The sequence below is a fragment of the Hippocampus bargibanti genome, linkage group LG11 (assembly GCF_051943395.1).
Source record: "Hippocampus bargibanti isolate YZ-2025 linkage group LG11, ASM5194339v1, whole genome shotgun sequence".
NCBI lineage: Eukaryota > Metazoa > Chordata > Actinopteri > Syngnathiformes > Syngnathidae > Hippocampus > Hippocampus bargibanti.
In genome coordinates this window covers 17053575-17069256 of record NC_142744.1, presented here as the reverse complement: position 1 = coordinate 17069256, position 15682 = coordinate 17053575, and the positions used below count along the sequence as shown (strand labels likewise).

The 15682-nt window shown below is 42.2% G+C and overlaps 1 protein-coding gene across 1 annotated transcript in view; it reads left to right on the top strand.

The window, feature by feature from the left end:
- Positions 1-6981: 6981 nt before the first annotated feature.
- The window catches only part of kctd1 (potassium channel tetramerization domain containing 1), a 31780-nt gene continuing 23079 nt past the window's right edge, over positions 6982-15682 (top strand). The window contains exon 1 of the mRNA XM_089008917.1: positions 6982-7240. The gene's annotated coding sequence lies outside the window, so the exon portion shown is untranslated. The remainder of the gene's footprint in view (positions 7241-15682) is intronic.

Below are 15682 nucleotides of genomic sequence, written 5' to 3'. Positions count from 1 at the left end.
AGGCGAAACGTCCGAAACCTTCAAATTTGTACAGATGACGGCTGAAGAAACCTTCTCATCGATGGACCACTCCTGTACGACTGAGAGCTTACACAGACGTACAGTGAGACCTCAACTTACGAACGCCTTATAATACGAACTTTTCATCATACGAACGTCAAATTTATGAATATTAAGCCTCATAATAAGAACCCCGCAAAATGTTATGGTAAATAAAGAATTAATGGTTCCATCAATCACAGCAAGACTGTCCAGGTCCTGAAAGAGTGAGACAGGCCCAGACCATTATTCTAATACTATTGTTTGACTGTGGGTAATATGCTCTTTTTAAAATGTATGTTTAAAAAAAGATACAAAAACAGATTCTTTACATGTGGTACCTTCACCAACACACAAACACATACCCACACGCACGCGCACACACACACACACACGCACACACACACACACACACACACACACACACACACACACACACACACACACACACACACACACACACACACACACACACACACACACACGCACGCACACACACACACACACACACACACACACACGCACACGCACACGCACACGCACACACACACAAACACACACACAGAGACACGCACACACGCACGCACGCACACACACCGCATTCATTTGCAGTCCACATGCAGCGGGGGAACATCTCCTTTTTAAACATAAATTTCATTAAGCTAACAAACACTATGTACACACTTCCATCAAGTACAGACTGACTTCTTCACACTTGACAATTTGCATTTATAATTTCAATCCCCACTGTGGTGAAGAAAGGGTAAAAGATAAAACACACACCTTAAAGATCATTAGCAATTAATAATTGGGGATTCATGGAGGAAAAACTGTGTTAAACACTCGTTCAATAATTCATACTATAAACAAGAAAGTCTCCTACTTCCTTAATAATTTAGACGTAAGCTAATGTTGATTTATTCGGGAAGGTTTGCACCGTAAGCGCTGCCTGGAGTCCCCACATTTGAATTAAAGTAGGACAGTAGCAGGCGAGTCTGTAATAACATTTGTATACTTTCATTATTGCTCGCGGCCCAGTTCATTTCCTCCTCCAGTAGCTGCGTGAAATTGTTTGATTCTGCAAAGTGCCTTGAGTGTGGAGCTCCGGGCTCGCAGGAGGACGCAGCAAAAGGAAGGCTGGTCACACTCGGTTCTGATGCTGTCACACACGCACACACACGCTCACGGAGATAAATAAAGTTGCCATTGCCAGGTTTTGTGACACTGGCTCACTTAATAATTCACACCCTCTTGAGATTATGATTGATTTGCTCACTCACCCTGTCACTCGTGATGAATATTTGAGGCAAGGCATTCAAAAGGGTGCGTAGGTGTAATAATAAGTCATTCATTACACCATCACATCACATACATTGGAGCGTTTGTCAATATGGTCCCGCGGGGTAAGGCAAGCTTGTTATGCAAAGATATGGAACACCCAACATGGCAAAACCAACACACACACCATTACAACTAGGAATACCTCACTGAGAAGAAATGCATTTGTACTTCTAAGGGTGAAAAGTGTGAGATTTCTTCAATACGTCTGTGTAAACTCTCAGTCGTACAGGAGTGGTACATCGATGAATAGGTTTCTTCAGCCGTCATCTGTACTTCTTTGAAGGTGTCGGACGTTTCGCTACTTATCCAAGAAACTTCGTCAGCAAACTAAAGGCTTACTGGTAGTTTAGGCCCTATATATATATGCCTACTGTCCAGACATGGCGGTGCCGGACTCTGCTATGATAGGTCCCTGCTCTCAGGTTGGGGGAGCAGAGAACTACTCCCTGCAGCTCCACTGATTGTTCCTATTGTTCTGACTAACGACTGGCCTGATTGCCCCACTTCCACCGGTATCACCTCATCAGTATTACTAATCCTGTGTTGCTAAGCAGCATTGTATGAACGATTCAAATTGAACCTCACCCCACCATAGAATTTAAAATGGCAACCCCAAAGGTAAACAAAAAGGTTAACTCATGGGTAAATGCGCCATAAAACCCTACTATTATTTACTTTCACGTTGTGACTACCCAAATACAGTCATGGAGTAATTGACATGAAATATGGGCATGTGTGCTTGCAGACTGTCACTTTTATAACTACTATACAGTACAGTGATACCTCAGCTTACGAACACTTATCTCACGAAACCTTTCGCCTCACTAACATTAAATTCGCGAGAATATAATATTGGCATAAAAATTCGTTTTCAGGAAACACACGGAGCGCCACAATGGCTGGCGGACCAATTTTCGGCGGAAGAACACCGACCACATGATTGAACAGCGCCACCGTGGCTGCCGGACTATCTTTCCACACACCCTTTCTCTGAGTGCAGATGTGACATACGTGGTTTGTTATGAAGGATACATTTGCTATTATGTGACCGAAAAAGACCCCACCACAGGCTAGTGTTCAGTCGAAGAGGACACAAAAGAAAATTACGGTCGAGCAGAAGAAGATCATCGAGAAAGACGAACGAGGTGTGCGTTTGTGTCCCACTACCAGTGTGCTAAATCGACCATTGTTAGTGTGGCTAAGGGTGTTTCTGTGTTGTCAAAGCAACGGTCTCAGGCAATAGAAGATTTTGAAAATCTTCTGTTGATTTGGATCAACAAAAAGCAGCTAGCAGGGGACAGTGTGTGAGGGTATTATTGCAGAGAAAGCACGGCAAGTTCACTTGTATATCATCAAGAGGCAACTACATCAACGACCATCACAAAGGTAAATAAAATAACTTTATTATACAGAACAGTTTGTCTTTAATTACAATACAATAGCACATTTATTCAGTGACGTGCAGTCAGGGGAGGCAGGTGAGGCTGTGCCACCTGTCATCGTGGAAATATCAAATGACAAAATAAATTAAACAGTTATATTTATTTAGTGATTTTTATTTTAACGTTCTTTTCCATTTAACTTCACCATTTTTTTATTTTTTATTTTTTTAAATCGCAGAATTTTCACATTTACCATTCAAATACTAAGTAGAGACGAGCGGTGAAGCACCAGCCGGCTGAGCCTCACGATGGATTGCGCAATCACTATGCTAACTGCTGGTTTGCTCTGCAGTGAGTCCGCATTGTTGTCCCTCTGCATATCGCTATTAAAGTGTTCAAAAGCTTTTAGTATATGAACTAAATTTCTACAGTTTAGCTGTTGTATATAATGTACAGTCACTGTACATTATAAACACTGTACTACAGTGTTTATTTTATTTTATTTTTATCAAAACTGTGTGCAGAGGTGAGGCACACAGTTCTCCTGCCTCATGGGGGGGGGGCACTGGTGGTTTCAGATTCTTCTTGCGACTCCTCGGCTCCAGAATAATAGAATTAGTGACAGCAAGCTACAATAAACAGTTAGCAAGTCAAGTGCAACCATCCAGTCATTTTTTTCATGTTGATTGGCATTATTTTCAGAATGGTGGATAACATATCTAAATTGAAATAATTTTCTCAACTGGACTTTCAATCGAAGCAGGAGATAATAAGTAAAGGAAGACCAACACCAGACTTTATAGCTCACAAACGGTGAGGGATGAATGTAAATCTCCTGGGCAGCTTCTCAGCTTTTTGGCCAAGAAGGGTCTCATTGAAACTGTTCCTGAAGTGACAAAGTTTCTCCAGGTCGTGCTCACTGTTCCACCCATAGAAATAGATAGGTTTAGAAGTGGCGTAGAGACGAGGTTGATTGCAAACCCGGAAGTGACGGCACGAGTTGTACCGTCCATAGTAACGTGGCTTGGTTTGGCGTAGGAATAGGATAGTTTTGAGCGTATTTAGGTCTATTTAACGTATGGATGCTGTAAAAAGGAACAACAGTTGGGGGCCGCAATGTTTCGCTTACGGATGCTTCAACTACGAGCTGAAACAGCTTCTTCCCCCAAGCCATTAACTCTTTGAACTCTTTCAACAGTAGCCAAAATGGAACTGTATAGTGCCACTTAGCAGTTTTTTTTTTTTACAACGATACTAGTGCAGCGTGTTCTACCGGAAACAAATTCCTTGTGTGTTCTACATACTTGGCAATAAAGATGATTCTGATTCTGATTCTGATTCTGAAAAACAAAGGAATTTCGTTCTTCAAGTGAGTGAAAATGAAATTTCTATAAAAAGAAAAAAAAAATCGTTTTGCGATGTTTTAGCAACTAATTTTCGTTCTGTTTTCGATCTTCGACCGTGTATAAGTACGTTCTAGCTGTTCTTCATTAGTATGAAATTGAATTGGCTCTGCCTCCTCAAGCATGTAACTAATTCGACACTAAATTTGAACTGCAGGGGTGTGAGTTTCACTAAACATTGCTAATTTAGCAATATTGCTAATATATTCCTAAATTCATTGTTAACGCTAAAAACGTGTCTCACTAAACATCATTTAGCAATATTGTTAACGTTTAGCAATATTGCTAAATAGCAAAGTTTTGTGAAACGCGCCCCAGGTTAGCCGACTCTGCTCATACAACATACTAATAATTACTTCTCGATCTTTTTGATCCGTTGTAGATTTCACACGTATATACACTATACACAGTGTTACCTAATCCTCTACAATTTCTGATTTAGTCCAATTCCGATTACCAATTAAGTATGATCATTCTTTATGAATGTTATTTTTTTCACGTTTGAAGATTGGTTACAATCACACTCAAAAGATAATTATACTATGTATTGGAATTTTCAATCTTAAAGAGCTGTCATTTCTATTATTCATAACATTTTTAGACTCTAAATAAATATACATCAATAGTTGTGTATTTAATTGCAATTGTATGTTTTGGATTATAAAAAAATTATAATCCAAAGCGTATCTGATCTTGAAAGTTGAGATTTTTGGACTTGTCCGACTTCACATCGCGCCGAAAGACGACGTGAGAGTGAAGTAGTTGTCTTCTAAAACATATTTAGCCATTGTCTCGGCAAACTACAAATATGGCCGAAGCTGTAGTCCAAAAATGAGTGTCTTGGTAAAAAACTACAAATATGGCCGAAGCTGTAGTCCAAAAATGAGTGGCACCATTTTTCCCCCAGAGGAGAGAGCTGAAATGAAGGCAGGTGTGCCAGCAGCTGAAAGCCATTCAGAAATCAAAGGCTCTCACCAGAAGCAACCACTCCTTAAAATAGTCAGTTGCAACACTGCTCAGGTTCGGTTCGGTTCAAGTACTGCTCTAGGAGTTTACCAAGACAGTAGAGTTCAACTGTGTAAAGACCAGGGTGGCTGAGGGTGAGAGAACCTGTTATTGTGACTGTTTATTTGATCATTTGATTTGATGGTTTAATGTCAAAACCAGCCTGTTAAGCCTTCAAATGTAAACCTAATTGCTGTTTGTGTTTTACCTTCTTCAAAGGTTTTTCACCTTGCACACTTGCAAACTTGCAAACTTGCAATCTTGAAATCAGCCTGCAATCTGCAATTGTCTTTTCAATGAGAAAAGAGACGATTAAGTCCAAAATAAAAGAGGAAAAAGAAAGGAGAAATCTGTCTCATCATTGGAGTCAAAGAGTGAAGTCCCAGTGTAATCCCGGTCAACACAGTCAAAACCCTTTTCAAGTTAGGGGGAGAACTAAAAAAAACCAACATAACTTGACAGCCACAAAGCATTAGAATTTCTTCGAATACCGCAAGAAAATCGACGAAAAACGAGCAAAAATTATTCATATGGTACGGAACTGTGTCAGAGGCTACAACTCGTGACGTCATCGGTGACGTCACGACCTGGTGACCGCGGGGCGCAGTGCTATTGCCTCCTTTGGGCACTTCTAAACCTATCTATTTCTATGGTTCCACCTACTAAAGCATCAGTGCAGCGGTCATTCTCAGCGCAAAAGACTGAAAACATAGTCGGAACAGGACTGATCAAGGACAACTTTCTTCACTGGGAGTGATCTTCATTGAGACAGGCGGCCCGGTAGTTGAGTGGTTACCACACCGGCTTCACAGTGCAGAGGTCGTCGGTTCGCATCCCGGTCCGGCCTCCCTGTGTGGAGTTTGCATGTTCTCCCCGGACCCGCGTGGGTTTTCTCCGGGTCCTCCGGTTTCCTCTCACACTCCAAAAAACATGCATGGCAGGCAGATTGACCACTCCAAATTGTCCCTAGGTGTGAATGTGAGAGTGACTATTGTATGTCTTTGTGTGCCCTGCGATTGGCTGGCAACCAATTCACAGGGTGTCCCCCGCCTCGTGCCCGAAGACAGCTGAGATAGGCTCCAGCAACTCCCGCGACCCCAATGAGGAATAAGCGATACGGAAAATTAGAGAGAGAGTTTGTATACAGTAGATAAAGAATGCTTACATGACATTTTAAACAAAACACGTTAACTGTTGCCAATCAAATGGTGAATAAGCTACTCTGTGGAGTTCATATGTTTGTAAATCTGACTGTGATGACGTCAGTGCCTCACCAGCCATGAACCTCACCGCACGTCACTGCATTTATTATACATAAAATAATGTATATTTTGTGTTGTTTTAAGGCTTATTTTTTAGAGAATTATGTTTTATGGGGACCTGGCAACGGATTATTCTCATTTTTAATGATTTCCTATGGGAAATTAATGTTTGGAAGCCACACTTTTGGTCTTACAGACACGTAAGCTGAGGTATCACAGTACATGGAAAATGTCAGAAGAATCATATCGTGGGCACTCGTGGCTGGAGTGTGAATCCAGACTATGTTTATGATGCGCGAGAGTGATTGCTACACAAACAATCCCATCTGGTAGTGCACACCTGAGATCTCTGTGTTTTTGACACAGGAAAGGAGGTCTGCAAGTGCGGATTGGTTTCCTCAGGGCTTCCAACTTCCCACCCCGCTCAACGTTCATTCTTTCTGCAATTCTCTTATGTAGAGCAGCGCAAAGTGCAGTTTGATGAAACACATTTGTTTGACTTAACTCTTGCCTAGCCATTGCTCCTACATCTCGGAGGCCTCTCTCTGGCATGACAGCAGAGGTGCTAATGAGAGGATGTATGTACAAGTGTGCCACTTGACCGCGGGTCTTGTGCTCCATTTGGATTTTTGGCTTGCATTATTAGGGAAATCTTTATTATTTTTGTTGCCCTCAAGTGGGAACCATATGTAACAGGATTACATTTTATTGGAGCCTCCCAGCGAGCAGCCGCCTCGTCCTGTCTTTCTTCCCCTTCGCTGTCACGGACTCCTCTGTCCACTGTCCAGGTCGAAGACACTGTCCACTTGTGAGTAAACATATTCACTACTTATTGACCTTGTCATCCATCCAACTGAAAACCAAAGTTCACCGCTGTATGTCACAACTTAGAATAAAATGTGGAGTATGCTATCTTTATCAACATACATGCATACACATACTCAATCATTTGCATGGAGAAAGACACAGCAAGTGTCCCCAGGTTGTTGGCAAATGAATGGGTTGACACAAAGTGCACATTCATTGTTTATTTTAGGACCAGCTACAGCGGAGTATGCATAGACGGATAATCGGGCTCATTCCAGCCTTCCGAATCTCCTGATTATTGTAATCTTTCAAGTCAAGGCACAAATGTTGCACTTAGTTATTTTAATGAAAGCATTGAGCAATTCAAACTCTTACATTTTTTCTTGAATTACAAAGGAGCAGTCAGTTTTGTCTAAAGTATTGTATTGTAAAGTATTGTATAGACCAGTGATTACATCAACAACAGACATACAAAAATGTTGCTTTGTAATTTATCAATGTAGTCACTACATGTTACCGACATAGCAAGATCATAAAAAACAACTACAGTGTACATTATTTTGTAGTAAATAGTTTTAAGACAAAAGGACCATCATTCAGCCATTTTTTGCTTGAGTACTGTATGTTGGTAACCAGGATAAATGCCATAAATATTCCTTTAAACCCCCCAAAAAATCATAGATTTTTATGGCAATTCTCAGTTAGAGTTTACAGTAAAACGAAACATGAAACATAGCCACAAAGGTTAGCCTTTAGTAGGAAATGACTGGCATTGCTGAGGCGATGACATGACATTTACGAAATGAACACAAAAAGTGGAGCTACACATGTAGACAGAAAAGCTGACCCAGACTCATGTACTACATTCTTTATCTTCTGCAAGAGTGACTATATGAATGCATGAATACCACTGGAGTTGTAAGCAGGACCTGCTCCACTAAAATTTGATTGGCTCCTGCATCCAGGCAGGCAGGAATATGTGCGTGACAAGTATGTATTGACTTATTGTGCCAGCCACACCCAGGTGGTCAAGGTCACCTAGAACAGCAGTGAAGGATCTATCTATATCTATCTATCTATCTATCTATCTATCTATCTATCTATCTATCTATCTATCTATCTATCTATCTATCTATCTATCTATCTATCTATCTATCTATCTATCTATCTATCTATCTATCTATCTATCTATCTATCCATTGTCTGCTTAGAGCGAGCTCACATATGCAACTAATCTGAAAAACATGTTCGCAAAAGTACCACACAGCCGCTGTTCTCAGAGACCAATCCCCTTCTTCCTTTATCCCACAGCAAAATTACAGTTTATGCTTTTGGTGATTTTGGGCCAGGAAATCGTAACACACGCCTGATGCATATTTTCAACATTGACGTGCCAGGACCGCCATTATGAATGAACTCCATTTGGTTGGAAAATGGCAAACGTATGGGATTGTGGTGGCCTGCGGTCATGATCTGCTCACAGTGGTTTGTCAGACTAATGACATAAAAATGTGTGTATACATGTGCGTGCAGCCTCCACATTTGAGCCTCTGCTGAATCATGTGCCAGCCACAATGCTAGGGGGCAAATACCTTTGGAACAACACTTGGAGCCTCCGTTACATTGCCTCTGTGGGACACGTATTTTCTGGGTGGGATGGGCAATGCTAGGCATACCTGGCCAGATGCTAAATAGCAGCGTATGCAATATCCAACAAGCTCTGAAAGGATACACCTTTGAAAATGTATTCTCACGGATGAAATGTACATATAGCACATCGAACAGACTTATTGGTATAATCGTATGCAAGACTCAAAGTCCTTTTCGTCAGCAAGAAAAAGTGAAAATGCTGGGGAAAAATCAATGCCTTCAAGTTCAGCAGCCTTCGCGATTGGCAAAGTAAGATGGATGTTGCTGACTTCACTTCTATCTACGTCAATTGTTCATCCATAATACATACATTCTGTGCATCCAGTCCAATACTATATATAACTGACTTTTTTTTTTTCTAGTGGCGGACCGTCAAGGCCTGCAAAGCCTTCTCTGCTGGCCTGAAATTATGTCTGAATCACGGACTGTTAATTCCATGTTCATGAAGTCTTATTAAATTATTCCAAATTGTCATTCAGCTTCCTTTCATTACTTTTCCCCTGTTGTGCTGCTTATAGACGTGTTTTCGTATTTAAGCATGTCATGATGCCAAAAGAAATGTTAAATAATTTTGTGTTTTCTGGATTTTGGATGGGAGAAACGTGCGCATTTCTCCCCATCCAAAGCAGTAGAGTTGGGCGACCACTAATTGACTCTGAGAAGGTGATTACAACCACCTGGGAATGGCAAATTGCCGCTGGGACCAGATTGGCCAGAATCTCAGGTGAAGCACCTTGTCGTGCGGCGATACAGCAAGCAGGTGGAAAGAGGATAAAAGTTCACTCAGCCAGATGCAGGAAGGGTATTGTGAGTTTTCTTTATTTGAAGTTGATATCAGTTTTCGGCAGGCCCCAGGTAACACTGCTCTCCAGGTTGTCCTTTGTCCCTCTTCTTCCTCCTCGAAGTGACTGGCTCAGTCTAGTTTTAAAGGTGCTTCACCTGAGCTTCTGGCCAATCAGATCCCAGCGGTAATTGGCCATTCCCAGGTGGTTGCAATCACCTTCTCAATCAGTCTCAATCAATTAGTGGTCGCCCAACTCTACTGTTTTGGATGGGGAGAAATGTGCACCTTTCTCCCATCCAAAATCCAAAACACACAAAATTATTTAACATTTCTTTTAGCATCATGACACACCTTTAAAACCAGACTGACCCGGTCACTTCGAGGAGGAAGAAGAAGGATAAAGGACAGCCTGGAGAGCAGTGTTACAAATAAATAAAACTCACAATACCCTTCCTGCATCTGGCTGAGTGAACTTTTATCATCTTTCCCCCTGCTTGCTGTCGCGCCACACAACAAAGCATTTAACCAATCACATTTCAGCCATCATTTGTTACCAGGGTCAGTAGTCTACCTGGACGCCTTCACAATCAGTTGGACCTGTCGTTGCTCTAACCAATCAGATTTCGAGTTGGCAACCCAAATGGGGTATGTTGACCAGCGCCTTCAAGACAGCGCAGGCCAGAGTTGGACTTGTAGTAAATCACACCACACTTTTTTCAGTCTGGTTTGATTCGGATGTAGTACTACTTAAGGCCTAGCGATGAAATCCACGGCCCACCACTTTTATTTTCGTCTTCGTTTAAAGGGGAAGTGAGGTGGGATGTAATTGTTTTCCATGATTATATTCTGTTTCCCCGCTAGTCTAAACAGAATACTTTAAGACCGTGCCTAGCACAGTCGTAAACACTGTGCCTAGCACAGTCTTAAACAAAGTACAGTGTGCTTATGTATATAAACCCAGAATACTTTGTTGAGACTATTGGTGATGCTTAGAACACACTGAAAATCTCTGACATGGCTTCCCCTTTAAGTACATTTCCGAGTCTGTGTATGTATTCACATTTACTGGTGTACGGCAGATGAATCATTATTATTATTACTCATTTTCACATTTTTTCCCTTCATCGTACCAGTGCCTGGACTTAATCTAAGTACAGAATGTTAATGTACTACTACTGACACCTCTGCGAATAATATGACCAAATGGTAATTAACTGACTGAACTTGCCACATACATGATAACAACACTTTTATTTATTCCATGAGAGTAATCTATCCCAGCTAACTGAGAGAAAAAACTGATATGGTGTTAGTCAATCAGGAGATACAGCCATTCATACTCACATTCTCACCAAAAGAAAAATGTGACTCTTCATTGAACCTAAACATGCAATTTTTTGCACAAATGGGAATGAAACATGTCGTCAAAAATCCATCCAAGCACAGGAAGAATATGCAAATTCCACAAAGGAAACCTGCCCAGATTCAAATGCAGAATCTCATAACTGAGAGACATCTGAAACACTTAATACGTTATCCAATTCCAAGGGTGTCAAACTTTTTTTTTTTTTTTTGTCCGGTGGCCACATTCTATTGACGGTCTCCACACATGAATTTGGGGAAGACATTCGAATGTTTAATTCCCTCCACATATTACATGTAGAGCGGCCAAAACAATTAATGAATAACTAGATTTCAAATTTGAAGTTAAACATGACTCCTATAGTGGTGTACATGGGACAATTTAAATTTTCTCACATCATTGATTTGCTTTCACGGGGTCAGAGTTGGACCCCGGGCCTTGACTGTCATGATCTGGTTGGCGACTGACGGGTGGTGCTGTCGGCCCCGCCTGCACCTGCACAGGTGCTGATCGTCCCGATCTGTGGCAGCCTGCCACGGTCGGATTGGCGACCAACAGGTAGCGCTGTCAGCCCTGCCTGCAGCCTCGAAGGTGTGGTCGTTTCAATCAGTGGCAGTCAAAAGGACTCCCGGCACGACCATTCGGTGTCGGGTCATTGTATGCGATTGTATGCATTGTGCATTATGTATGCATTGTATGCCGTGCATGTGTTTGTTTCACCTTGGCGGACTTTTACTCTTGGTTTTCTTTTGATACTTTGTATTTTTTCTGTTCAGATGATTTTGATGTTTTAGATTTTGTTCCTGCTGACTTTATTTTAATACAATTTGTCAAACACAACCTCCTGCTCCCTCCTGCCTACTTTTTGGGATCCACAAACCCCATCACCACCTTGCAAACCGTGACATTGACTTTGACACCTTTTTACCATATACAGTAAAGTCTCGTTATATCGATATTCAAGGGAGTCCGAAAAAATATCGATATAACCGGGACTATCGATATATCCGACCCTGTTTGCATGTAATTTTCTCCGTGCGTGCATAGAAATAGTATCGATATATCCGATATCGATATAACGAGACTTTACTGTATATGTTCTTTTCCATTCAGGGATCGCCACAGCGAATCAATGTCCTCCATCTAACCAGGTTTTGTGCATCTTCTTCTATCTTCTTCTTTTCCTTTCGGCTTTTCCCTTCAGGGGTCGCCACAGCGAATCAATGTCCTCCATCTATCCTGGTTTTGTGCATTTGCTTCTCTCACAACAGCTACCTTCATGTCCTCTTTGACCACATCCATAAACCTCCTCTTCGGTCTTCCTCTCGGTCTCGTGCCTGGCAGTTCAAGGCTCAGCATCCTTCTCCCGATATAGTCACTCTCTCTCCTCTGGAGATGTCCAAACCATCTGAGTCTGGCCTCTCTGACTTTCTCTGCAAAGCCTCTAACATGAGTTGTCCCTCTAATGTACTCATTCCTGATCCTATCCAACCTGGTCACTCCCAAAGAAAACCTCAACATCTTCAGCTCTGCTACCTCCAGCTCTGCTTCCTGTCTTTTCTTCAGTGACACTGTCTCCAGTCCAAACATCATGGCTGGTCTCACCACTGTTTTATACACTTTTCCTTTCATCCTAGCTGAAACCCTCCGATCACACATCACACCTGACATTTTTCTCCAGCCGCTCCAGCCTGCCTGGACATGCTTCTTCACCTCTTTTCCACCCCAAGTACTTAAAATCCTTCACCTTCTTTATTTCTTCTCCTTGTAGCATCACGCTTGCACTTGGATCCCTCTTATTCACACACATGTATTCCGTCTTGCTGCGACTGATCTTCATTCCTCTCCTTTCCAGGACATATCTCCACATCTCTAATTCCCCCGCCACCTGTTCCCCGTTCTCGCTACAGATAACAATATCGTATGCAAACATCATAGTCCAAGGATATTCTTGTCTAACATCGTCTGTCAGCCTGTCCATCACCATAGCAAACAAGAAGGGGCTTAGAGCTGACCCCTGGTGGAGTCCCACCTCCACCTTGAATTCCTCCGTCACACTGACAGCACAACTAACAACTGTCTTACAGTCATGATACATGTCTTGCATCGCTCTGACATACATTTCTGTCACTCCAGACTTCCTCGTGCAGGCGGGGCCGACAGCGCCACCCCGTTCTCCATTTGATTGTACAGCTCTTCTCTGGGCACCCTGTCGTACACTTTCTCCAGATCTACTAAGACACAATGCAATTCCTTCTGACCTTCTCTGTACTTCTACTACTCTTTCCCACAGCTTCATTGTATGTATATTCCTTTGTAGTTAGTACAACTCTGCACATTTCCTTTGTTCTTAAAAATGGGTATGAGTAAACTACGTCTTGGTCCACAACAGTCTCGTCTTCTACTCTTTGTTCCTTCTCATTTTCCTCATTCATCAATTCTTCAAAGTACTATTTCCATCTTGACATCACACAATTGGCACCTGTTAATACATTGCCATCTCTATCCTTAATCACCCGAACCTGCTGCAGGTCCTTACCATCTTTGTCTCGCCAGCCTGTAAAGATCGGTCTCGTCTTCCTTGCTGTCCAGCCGAGCATACAAGTCATCATAGGCCTCTTGTTGGCCTTTGCCACCTTTACTTTAACCGTGCGCTGCATCTCCTTGTACTGCTGTCTACTCTCGTCCGTCCTCTCAGTGTCCCACTTCTTCTTTGCTAACCTCTTTCTCTGTATACACTCCTGCACCTCCCCATTCTACCACCAAGTCTCCTTATCTACCTTTCTTCCACTGGATACACCAAGTACTTTCCAACCTGTGTCTCTGATTATGTTCGCCGTAGTTTGCCAGTCACCTGGAAGGAGCACTTGCCCACCCAGTGCTTGTCTTACCTCCTTCCTAAATGTCATGCAACACTCTTCCTTTTTCAATTTCCACCATTTTGTCCTCACTTCGGCCTTTGGTTTCTTCATCTTCCTCACTTCCCGCATTATCCTACACACCACCAACCTATGCTGTCTGGCTACACTCTCACCAACCACTACTTTGCAGTCACTGATTTCCTTTAGATGGCACAGTTGACACAAAATGTAGTCTACCTGCGTACTTCTGCTTCCACTCTTATAGGTCACCCTATGTTCCTGTCTCTTCTGAAAGAAAGTATTCACAATAGCCATTTCCATTCTCTTAGCAAAGTCAACCACCATCTGTCCTTCAGCGTTCCTCATCTGGAGTCCTGGAGGTCATCAGTACCAATGGCGGCCGTTGTTAACCCGGGCCTCGACCGATCTGGTATGGGATTCAGAGGTTTGATTCGCATATTTGTTTTGGCAAAAAAATTTACGTCGGATGCCCTTCCTGAAACAACCCTCTGTATTTATCCGGGCTTGGGACCGGCACAATAATACACTGGCTTGTGCCCCCTTGTGGCTACATTTTGTATCTTCTTCGATAAATAACCAAAATACGGAAACTTGTTGAAAACACACAAAGCACAAAGGTTCCCACGCATCTCTGCAAAAAAATGATGGGGTCCATTTTTCATTGAAAATTCTACACCCCTTATCTGCTTTTTTCCGTTTGGATAATGTCATTTTGGCTAATGAGGGTGTTGAAACCGCAGTTGAAAAAGCACCACTCTACCCCTAGTGGACAATCCTTGAATATTACGCCATTAAAAATATGAATTCTGTGTCGTTCGTGCATGTTTCCACTTTAACATTATCCTGTGGGCCTGATCAAACCTCCTTGTGTGCCGGTTCTGGCCCGCGGGCCGTATATTTGACACCACTGACCTATATGTTTTATTTACATTGTCTACACTGTACCAAGTTCTTGTTGCTGAAGAACAAAAAGACGAAAAAGTAAATCACCTAGGCTCCATCTTGTTGGTGAGAACATGCATGGCTGAACATTTCAAATGAGCTCTCCCTTCAGTACACACACACACACACACACACACACACACACACACACACACACACACACACACACACACACACACACACACACACACACACACACACACACACACGCGCGCACGCAAACGCACACGCGAACGGTCTCGCACTCACACACACACACACACACACACACACACACACACACACACACACACACACACACACACACACACACACACACACACACACACACACACACGTACACGAGTCTCAAGCACTGATTCAGACTTGATTGCGGGGAGAAAGAGTTCGAAAAAACTATCCAGTGACCATTTCATTCTCTTCATTGCAGAAGCCATTCAACAAGTGGAGCAGTTATGTTTGATCAAGTTAAGAAAAAAGAGAGAAGAAAATCAAAGCAGCAGCAATCTATATAATTATCATCAAGTGCTGTTTTTCTCTCTAGCTGGCAAAAAGAAACGCTCCATCCACTAGCCCCAGGCACCTATCTATCAAAACTAATCACAACGATTAACATCAGCCCTTGTGAGACGCCAAGCTCTTTTTAAATTTAAAAACATCTGATTTCTCCATTTGATTGTATGAAACGCAAAAAAATGAAAGAGAAAGGGAGCAAAAAGGGGTTTGAGGGTTTTTTTTTTTTTTTTTTTTTTTTTTTTTTTTTTACACTGGGAGGCAAGTTATGCGCTAATTGTATCCTCACTTTGCCTTGAGGGCTTGGCG